Raw genomic sequence first — 10,000 nt, 5'->3', positions numbered from 1 at the left:
TTCTTTTCTTGATAGCATACCGATAAGAAACCAATTGTAATTATGGCCGATTTTACCATGACATGTGTTGGAACAATCAGCGGCAACAAGTGACTTTCTCGACATCATTTCTTTACATGTTTTCTCTAACATTGTTAATGCGCCTACACGTGCTACTTGGGGTCGGGTGAGACCCTAATTGATTTATGCTTTACTAATTGCGACGAACAGGACCCAGGTGTCTTGCTGAGTGATTTTAGTGACCACCTCTTGCTTTATTCCAAGATGGCGTGCACAAATCACTACACCTCGGTTCAGCCTGTAACACAGGAAAAAAAAATGAACACATGGTCTCCAATGTGTACTGTCTTTGCGAAATTGACCCTAATGTAGTACACAATAGTCGCAAAAAATAATAGAGCTGCGCTTTTACTGTAGCAATGTTAACCAAGGGCAAAAAAGCGCCAAAAACTTGCGAAAAACTTCTGCTTTAGTAAAGCGCATAAGAGGCCGAAATCACCTGTTTGGCATATATAAAAAAAAAAATAAATGAGAGAGCTGTCAATTCTAGAACAGCATAAATAAGATAGGAATAAATTAGGTTCGGACGTATATAAATCTCGAATTCATCACTGCAGTGGAAGGTTCTAACGAATTCACTGCGATCCGCAAAAGACCTGGCGTACTGTAGAGGAAACTCTACAAAATACCGCAAACAGAAATCCCGGTTGATGATATCTAAACTGGGGCGGGGGGTACTAAGAGGCGAAGCTCTCGCCAATGTAACGAACAAACACTTTTCAACATTTGGAAAGTTTGATGTCGCTGACCAACGGACATTTTTTGCGCCAGCTTTATTTCAGTGCAGTTCATTCCAGGTTTCGCTATTGTTCGCTTATCTGGGCAGTCACTGGGAAATGTAATCTTGAAATGCCCTTTTTATTGCAAAAGAGATCTATTCGCTTTGTTGAAAATTTTTCAAGATATGACTCCACATATTCCTACTTCAGCGAGTACTACCTATACAAACGTTACACTGCCAGCGACAGTGTCGGGCGGCATTCCTGGAACTCGTAGCCAATCGACAACAATGTTTTTTGTTGTTTTTTTTTTCCAAATTCACCTACGATATGGGTTTGGACGCACAAATATACAGAAACCAAGAAACAGAACCAACTCTGCTACGCAGCATTTGAACTGGAACCCATCCCGATTTAATTCATCTTTCCCTGTCTGCTTTTCGTAAGCGAGCGAAAAGTCACTTCCTGGGAAATGCACTGTAGTTTTTTATTTTATTTTTCCTGCTTATAACTTTAGCACATTTGTTTTAATTTTCTTGGTAGGTACACAGTTAGTTTCTACACATACGTTGCATCTGTGTCGGCTCTTGCAATGCTCTGTTCTGATTCTAGAAAAAAACAGCGCACACAGGACAGGGACCAAGGGAAGAACCGACGACGCGAGCGCTGACTTACAACTGATTTTATTAAGCGGAAAGTGAACACTATATATAGGAAGGAAGTAGCAGATACAATCAGAGGCAGTCAACGTCAAAGCGGTGTAAATGGCCGATAAAATCGATAAAACCGTAAGGGGTGAAGATAAAACAAGATAAAACTCAACAGATGACAAGCCATGGTGTAAAGAACCATAAAAACGCTAAGACACGTGAATAACACGTACAGTGCCTTGAATAACAAAAAAAAATTCGAATACAATCAACAGGTGGAAGGCATGTGAAGGTGACAAGGATTTAAGCAGTGTGAACAAAGGTTAGCAACTGACATGCGCTTGAAACGGATAACCAGGGACATAACTCACACATTCATTCGTTTTCTTTTTTTCTTTTCTTGAGAGGTACGCCACTTCTTTTTCTGATAAGACTACAGATGGCGCACTGACGCAGTTGTATTTATTGGATTTTATGTTGAAGGCTTCCCTACTTATTTGATCCGAGTGGCTTCCTATGATTTTGCAGTTTTCAAATTCAGGATGACAAGCACTGCAAATTCCTATGCGGGCTGCTATGTGTCCTTTTACCCCCTTTTCCACATCTTTATTACGTTCCCGCAATCGGTCATTACTACAACTGCCCGTCTGACCAATATATTTGTCTCCGCAAGTTAAAGGTATTGAATAAATTACTTCCTTCTGACACGGTACGAATTGTTTACGATGTTTTTTGCTGCATGTTCTTGCTGTCTTGGAAGGAGGGTTAACGCGGTTGCAGATATTTGCAAGCTTTTCCGGAGCTGAAAACACCACCTTCACCTTTGCTTTATTCATGACTTCTTTCAGATTATGGGACAGAGCGTGGAGATAAGGGATCACTGCGACTTTTTGTTTCTTTTTTTCTTTGTCTCTACCTCCTTCATTTATCCTTTCTTTTCCTTTCACCCGCTTTTGAAGCTTCTGGGCGACGGAGATGAACAGGTGATTGGGATAGCCTGCCCCTAATAACCTATTTGCGTTGTGTGTCAAAGCTGGAAAGCATGCTGTGAGGACATGATCTCTTGAGCGCGTTAGACATGCAAAGACTCGCGATTGCTCTCTTCACTAATTTCGAATGTGCTGAATGGTAATGAATCGCCGGTTTCTTATTACGTGGTTCATAGTTCCAACTAATGTGATGGACCTGGAATTCCAGCTTGATGTCAAGAAATCTGATAGTGCTGTCTACTGGCACCTCGTGAGTTACGATTAGAGGGAACATGGTCGAAGTGAAAGTATGCAAAATATTCTGAAGGTCTGAGTGGAACGCCTGCTTGTGGCTATTTATGACCACGAGATAATCATCGACATACCGAAACGTCCTTATAACAGATGAGCTGGGAAGGATGGAAGCCAAGGTCCTGTCTGTAGACGCCAGAAAAATGTCACTGAGTATGGGTGCTAAACATGATCCTATGGGTATTCCAGATTTTTGCAGGTAAATGTGCTCGTTCCATGCACAGTAGGTTGAGGACAGGTACCTTGAAAGTAACTCGAGAAAGCCTTGTACAGACATTTGCAGTGCTTGTCATCCTGAATTTGAAAACTGTAAAATCATAGGAAGCCACTCGGATCAAATAAGTAGGGAAGCCTTCAACATAAAATCCAATAAATACAACTGCGTCAGCGCGCCATCTGTAGTTTTATCAGAAAAAGAAGTGGCGTACCTCTCAAGAAAAGAAAAAAGAAAACCGATGAATGTGTGAGTTATGTGCCTGGTTATCCGTTTCAAGCGCATGTCAGTTGTTAAATTTTGTTCACACTGCTTTTGTTCACACGTTCAGATGCCTTCCACCTGTTGATTGTATTCGGTTTTTTGTTATTCATGGCATTGTACGTGTTACTCACGTGTCTTAGCGTTCTTTACACCATGGCTTGTCATCTGTTGAGTTTTATCTTGTTTTATCTTCACCCCTTACGGTTTTATCGATTTTATCGGCCATTTACACCTCTTTGACGTTGACTGCCTCTGATTGTACCTGCTACTTCCTTCCTAAATATAGTGTTCACTTTCCGCCTAATCAATATCAGTTGTAAGTCAGCGCTCGTGTCGTCGGTTCTTCCCTTGGTCCCTGTCCTGTGTGCGCTGTTTTTTTCTAGAATGACTACCCACCAACTCGCCCAGTCTTCCACATTGGTCTGTTCTGATATTTTTTTTGGTTTTTTTTTCTAGGCGCGCATTCAGTTTCTATAGTTATGTTTTATTTGTCTTCTCTTGCACTGTCCTTTTCTGCGATTTTTTAGACGCGTTTTCTGAGTAATAAGAATGGAATGAACGTTTATACTTGAAAGTTGTGCTCTACAATTATTGTGGTCATTATAACGTGTATCTGCGTGTCTATATAAGTGCTCCTTGCTGTTGCGTTCGAGTGGTGCATAGGGCCCAGTCAGGCGGATTGATTTTCGCCGTTCGTCTGCCCTCTGCACCAAGGCACCGTGTTGTCGGACTTTCGTGAATAAAAAAAAGAAAATCTAAAAAAAATACGCGTTGCCCCCTACACTACTCCAGCATCCGGAGACTTGGTGTGTTTCTCGCAAGCGAACTAATTGTGGTCAACAAATGTTAAGCTACAGGTTGCCGAAGTCACTAAATGACATTACTCGATGTGACATCGACGTGCTCACTTGTTTTTGTTTTGTTGTTTGAGAAACCTGCCTGAGATATTTTTGTGCGCCTCTATGTCTTTCTGTAATAAGCGGTGTACGGCGTTTTCTTTTTCTTTTACTGTTGCAATTGTATCTTTTTGGGTTTCTTGTTTTGAATTTGTATTAACCCCTGGTTCATTTATAAGCCTTCACTTCCGCCCTGCTGCAGCCTCTGTAACGGCACTGTGGTCGGTCAGGCTGACCCTGAGAAGCTTTTTCCCCTTGTATCTCTCACAACAATTGTATCTCCTTGTTTGTGGAAATAAATTCAAACTCAAACTCGTCCGCCTGCTTCTTCACTAGCCGAAGATAGAGGCGTTCAGGCGGTCTCGCCTGGGGCGGACGCGATAGAGTTTTCAAGTTTTTGCCGCTCTCCCGCAAATCGGAGGCGCACGACTTTTCCATCGCAGGATAGGTCTCGGAGCGGCAAATCGTTTGGTGCCACATTCGCCTCTCTCTTCTTGCCCCATCGAAAGATACAAGCGATAAGCGCTCGCCCCTGCACAAAGGACTCCTCGCCCCGGTAACGTTTGAGAATTTTTTGCGGCCGTACCAGGCATCGGAGGCGTGCGAATTTTGCATCGGCGTATTGGGCTGGAAAGCGCGAAGCTTTTGCCACCCTCTTCGCCTCTGTGCTTTTTATCTATCCCAAGATACGGGCGTTTAGGCTGTCTGGCTCGGGCACGGTCCAACGACATTTACAAACTTCGCGCTAGTCCCGTTAAGTCGGGCCGTTCAGTTTTTACATCAGCGTATAGCCCTCTGAAAGACGAAGAATTTGATACCTTTTGCGCCACTCTAGTGCGTCGCCCGGCGGAGTTATAGCAGTTCAAGAGAGGCCGCCCCGGCCGACCCGCGGAGGTCTGGGTACTTATCGCTGCATATATAAGGGGGGCATACCGCCGCGGCAGACGCGGAGGCGTAGAGTGCGCGCATCGTCGGCGAAGTCCGAAACGCGCCTCTCGCCGCCCCGGAGGCGCATTTGTGCATTTGGCGACCTCGGTCCATGGCATTTGCACGAGTTCGCGCACGATTTGTGCGACACTTGATCCGAAAGCGCCTCGAGTACGGCGTTTAGCGCGGCGGCAAAGTCCACGAGTACGGCTCGTGTGGTGCGCCGCGATGCCGGCCGCGCTGCCGCGCCCGCGATTTGGCCAGGTCCCGCGGCGGAACCGCGGTACCGACAGAGGGGCCGATAGCGCCACGGCAAAGTCCACGAGTTCGGCTCGCGCGGGGCGCCGCGAAACGCGCGCGCCGCGATGCCGCCGATGGGTGCCGCACGATTTGCGCGGCTCTTGCGGCGAAGGCGCCTCGAGCACGGCGCCAAGCGCCACGGCAAAGTCCACGAGTTCGGCTCGCGCGGGGCGCCGCGAAACGCGCGCGCCGCGATGCCGCCGATGGGTGCCGCACGATTTGCGCGGCTCTTGCGGCGAAGGCGCCTCGAGCACGGCGCCAAGCGCCACGGCAAAGTCCACGAGTTCGGCTCGCGCGGGGCGCCGCGAAACGCGCGCGCCGCGATGCCGCCCGATGGGCGCGCACGATTTGCGCCAAATTTACGGCGAGATCGGCACGAGTACGGCCACTTACCAACCCACGGAGGTCTGGGTACTTATCGCTGCATATATAAGGGGGGCATACCGCCGCGGCACACGCGGAGGCGTAGAGTGCGCGCTTCGTCGGCGAAGTCCGAAACGCGGCTCTCGACGCCCCGGAGGCGCATTTGTGCATTTGGCGACCTCGGCCCATGGCATTTGCACGATTTGTGCGACACTTGATCCGAAAGCGCCACGAGTACGGCTCGTGTGGTGCGCCGCGATGCCGGCCTGCGCTGCCGCGCCCGCGATTTGGCCAGGTCCCGCGGCGGAACCGCGGTACCGACAGAGGGGCCGATAGCGCCACGGCAAAGTCCACGAGTTCGGTTCGCGCGGGGCGCCGCGAAACGCGCGCGCCGCGATGCCGCCGATGGGTGCCGCACGATTTGCGCGGCTCTTGCGGCGAAGGCGCCTCGAGCACGGCGCCAAGCGCCACGGCAAAGTCCACGAGTTCGGCTCGCGCGGGGCGCCGCGAAACGCGCGCGCCGCGATGCCGCCCGATGGGCGCGCACGATTTGCGCCAAATTTACGGCGAGATCGGCACGAGTACGGCCACTTACCAACCCACGGAGGTCTGGGTACTTATCGCTGCTACTATATGGGGGTCCTTGTGGCACTGTCGGTGGCGTGCGCCCGAGCGCGCGCGCGCCGTACGGGTCTTGATATGCGGCCTCGTGCCCAGCGTGTCCCCGTCCCGTGGACCCCACGGCATTCGTCTGCAGCCTCATCCGCGTCTGCGATAGGGGCTGGTTGTCGGACGACGCTGTTCCCACGTGTTACGAAGTGTGTTCCGTGCTACCCGGACTCGATTCCGTGCGACTGCGCCGAAGACGCGGGCGTGTCCCGTCGTCTGGCGGCTAGGCCGTCTCGGCTACGCAGCAAGCGCCGTCCAGTGCCTGAACGCCGCGGCCCTAGCGGCCGCGTGCGCACTGGTGGGCGCGTTACAAATGCTTTGCCTAAGGGCGCGTGCTCTCTTGCCGCGCGGTGATAACCGGGCCTTCGGGTCGGATGCCGCAGCGAGCTCGAACGATGCACGGGCAGCGAGAGCTGCCGCGAAAAAGATGCGCGTCGCGCGCCGAGGGGTGAGAGGGGCCCCGATCGGCCGCGACAGGGCTCCCTTGAGGAGCGACAAGGGTTTGCCTATGCATCTACCTGGTTGATCCTGCCAGTAATCATATGCTTGTCTCAAAGATTAAGCCATGCATGTCTAAGTACATGCCGAAATAAGGCGAAACCGCGAATGGCTCATTAAATCAGTTATGGTTCCTTAGATCGTTTCTTTCTACTTGGACAACTGTGGCAATTCTAGAGCTAATACATGCATTGAGCCTGAAGGCCTTTGGCTGACGGGCGCTTTTATTAGACCAAGACCCATCGGGTTCTGCCCGTACTCTGTGGTGACTCTGGATAACTTTGTGCTGATCGCATGGCCATGAGCCGGCGACGTTTCTTTCAAGTGTCTGCCTTATCAACTTTCGATGGTAGGTTACTTGCCTACCATGGTTGTTACGGGTAACGGAGAATCAGGGTTCGATTCCGGAGAGGGAGCCTGAGAAACGGCTACCACATCCAAGGAAGGCAGCAGGCGCGCAAATTACCCACTCCCGGCACGGGGAGGTAGTGACGAAAAATAACAATACGGGACTCTTTTGAGGCCCCGTAATTGAAATGAGTACACTCTAAATCCTTTAACGAGGATCAATTGGAGGGCAAGTCTGGTGCCAGCAGCCGCGGTAATTCCAGCTCCAATAGCGTATACTAAAGCTGCTGCGGTTAAAAAGCTCGTAGTTGGATCTCAGTTCCAGACGAGTAGTGCATCTACCCGATGCGACGGCTCGGACTGAACATCATGCCGGTCCTCTCTTGGTGCCCTTCATTGGTGCGTCTCGAGGAGGCCTGCGCTTTTACTTTGAAAAAATTAGAGTGCTCAACGCAGGCGAGTCGCCTGAATAAACTTGCATGGAATAATAGAACAAGACCCCGTTTCTGTTCTGTTGGTTTTTGGAATACGGGGTAATGATTAAGAGGGACAGACGGGGGCATTCGTATTGCGGCGCTAGAGGTGAAATTCTTGGACCGTCGCAAGACGAACTACTGCGAAAGCATTTGCCAAGAATGTTTTCTTTGATCAAGAACTAAAGTCAGAGGTTCGAAGGCGATCAGATACCGCCCTAGTTCTGACCATAAACGATGCCAACCAGCGATCCGCCTGAGTTACTCAAATGACTCGGCGGGCAGCTTCCGGGAAACCAAAGTATTTGGGTTCCGGGGGAAGTATGGTTGCAAAGCTGAAACTTAAAGGAATTGACGGAAGGGCACCACCAGGAGTGGAGCCTGCGGCTTAATTTGACTCAACACGGGAAAACTTACCCGGCCCGGACACTGGGAGGATTGACAGATTGAGAGCTCTTTCTTGATTCGGTGGATGGTGGTGCATGGCCGTTCTTAGTTGGTGGAGCGATTTGTCTGGTTAATTCCGATAACGAACGAGACTCTAGCCTATTAAATAGGTGCGGGGTTCCCAGCACCTTACAACCTTCTTAGAGGGACAAGCGGCTCCTAGCCGCACGAAACAGAGCAATAACAGGTCTGTGATGCCCTTAGATGTCCGGGGCCGCACGCGCGCTACACTGAAGGAAGCAGCGTGTCTTTATCCCTGTCTGAAAAGACTGGGTAACCCGTGGAACTTCCTTCGTGATTGGGATAGGGGCTTGCAATTGTTCCCCTTGAACGAGGAATTCCCAGTAAGCGCGAGTCATAAGCTCGCGTTGATTACGTCCCTGCCCTTTGTACACACCGCCCGTCGCTACTACCGATTGAATGATTTAGTGAGGTCTTCGGACCGATGTCCGGCGCGGCCTTTCGGTTGCGCCGGTCTGTTGGAAAGATGACCAAACTTGATCATTTAGAGGAAGTAAAAGTCGTAACAAGGTTTCCGTAGGTGAACCTGCGGAAGGATCATTACCGGATTGTGCTTGTCACACCCGGCGCCGCCCCCGCTTATAAGCGGGGGAAGGCCTCAACAGCGGAGTTGCGAGATTCTGATGCCGCATCTCTGCAAAAATTGTTACGCCCAGCGGAGGTCCGTCACCAAGGGAATGTCGGACGGACTGCTTCCGTGGGTACGAACGGCGTAACGCACCAATCTGGTGGGCTTTCGGTCTTCGACACTCGTTGTCGGAGAGACTCGAACGTAGCCGGTAGGCTGGCCGAGGGAAAAGGCCGGCCCGCTGCCAAGGGAACGGCGGCGGCTGCTGCGAAGTACGAAAGGAACCGCAGCTCGCTGGCTCTCGTTAGAGTTGCGACCGAGTCGGTAGGCCGGCCGAGGGAAAGGCCGGCCCGCCGCCAAGGGAACGGCGGCGGCTGCTGCGGAGTACGAGAGGAAACGCGGCTCGCTGGCTCATGAGAGTCGCGACGGAGTCGGTAGGCTGGCCGAGGGAAAGGCTTGCCCGCCGCCAAGGGAACGGCGGCGGCTGCTGCGGAGTACGAGAGGAAACGCGGCTCGCCGGCTCCGGAAAAGTAACTCTTCGCAACAACGCGCGCGCGGCGGGACGCGTGCGGCCCAGTACTTATAAGGAACGGCCGCCGCAAGAGGTCTCGCAGTGCGGGCGCGATGTCTGAAGCCGTGCCGGCGGGGCGAAAGGAGGCACCGGGAAAAAAAGGGACGAGGGGTTGTAATCCCGCATTTTGAACGCACCTGCGGCAGCGGGGTTCTCCTGCTGCTTCGTCCTTCCCAGCCTTCGAGTAGTCTGCCGGTGCGATACCGAAACGCCGTCCATGGCACTGTGGCCGGTGGACTCCTGTTGCGGGAGTAGTCTGACGAACGCCCGTCTGGCGGCTGTCCAAGTACGCGCTGCGTAGCCACGGCTAGGCGGTGCCTGTCTCTTAAGCGAAGCAATGATGTGGCGAAATGGTCGGACAGGGCGCAGCACGAGGGCGCACCCTTGGGGCGGCGGACTCGAGGGGCATTTCTGAGCGAAAGATGACCCCTTCCCCAAAGAGGGCGCAGCGGTGGGCGGCAGAGAACCGTCCACACAGAGCTACCGCTGCTTGGGAGTCCGGGGGTGACGTCGCTGCGAACACAACGGCAGAACAAACGTGCTCGGGGAACGGCGCAAAAGCTCTGTGTTATTGCCCAATTGATGACGAAGTTACCGGTGTGCTTCCTGGTGAACCGATGGTCGTCGGACCCGTGCGACCGCTTAAAGAAAACGGGCTGAACAGCAAACCGTGAACAGCAAAAAAAAAACGGCACCAGCGAAGACCGGAACTTGAGAGCGCCGTTGCACGTC

The 10,000-nt window shown here is 51.8% G+C and overlaps 1 non-coding gene across 1 annotated transcript; it reads left to right on the top strand.

Moving 5' to 3' along the window:
* Nucleotides 1-6,857: 6,857 nt before the first annotated feature.
* Nucleotides 6,858-8,672, top strand: LOC144111561 (small subunit ribosomal RNA). The gene has a single exon (XR_013310089.1). It is a non-coding gene; the product is annotated as a small subunit ribosomal RNA (ribosomal RNA).
* Nucleotides 8,673-10,000: the final 1,328 nt, after the last annotated feature.

The sequence above is a fragment of the Amblyomma americanum genome, chromosome 11, assembly GCF_052857255.1.
Source record: "Amblyomma americanum isolate KBUSLIRL-KWMA chromosome 11, ASM5285725v1, whole genome shotgun sequence".
Taxonomy (NCBI): domain Eukaryota; kingdom Metazoa; phylum Arthropoda; class Arachnida; order Ixodida; family Ixodidae; genus Amblyomma; species Amblyomma americanum.
The sequence above is the reverse complement of the archived record's forward strand: the minus strand, read 5'-3'. Positions and strand labels throughout refer to the sequence as shown.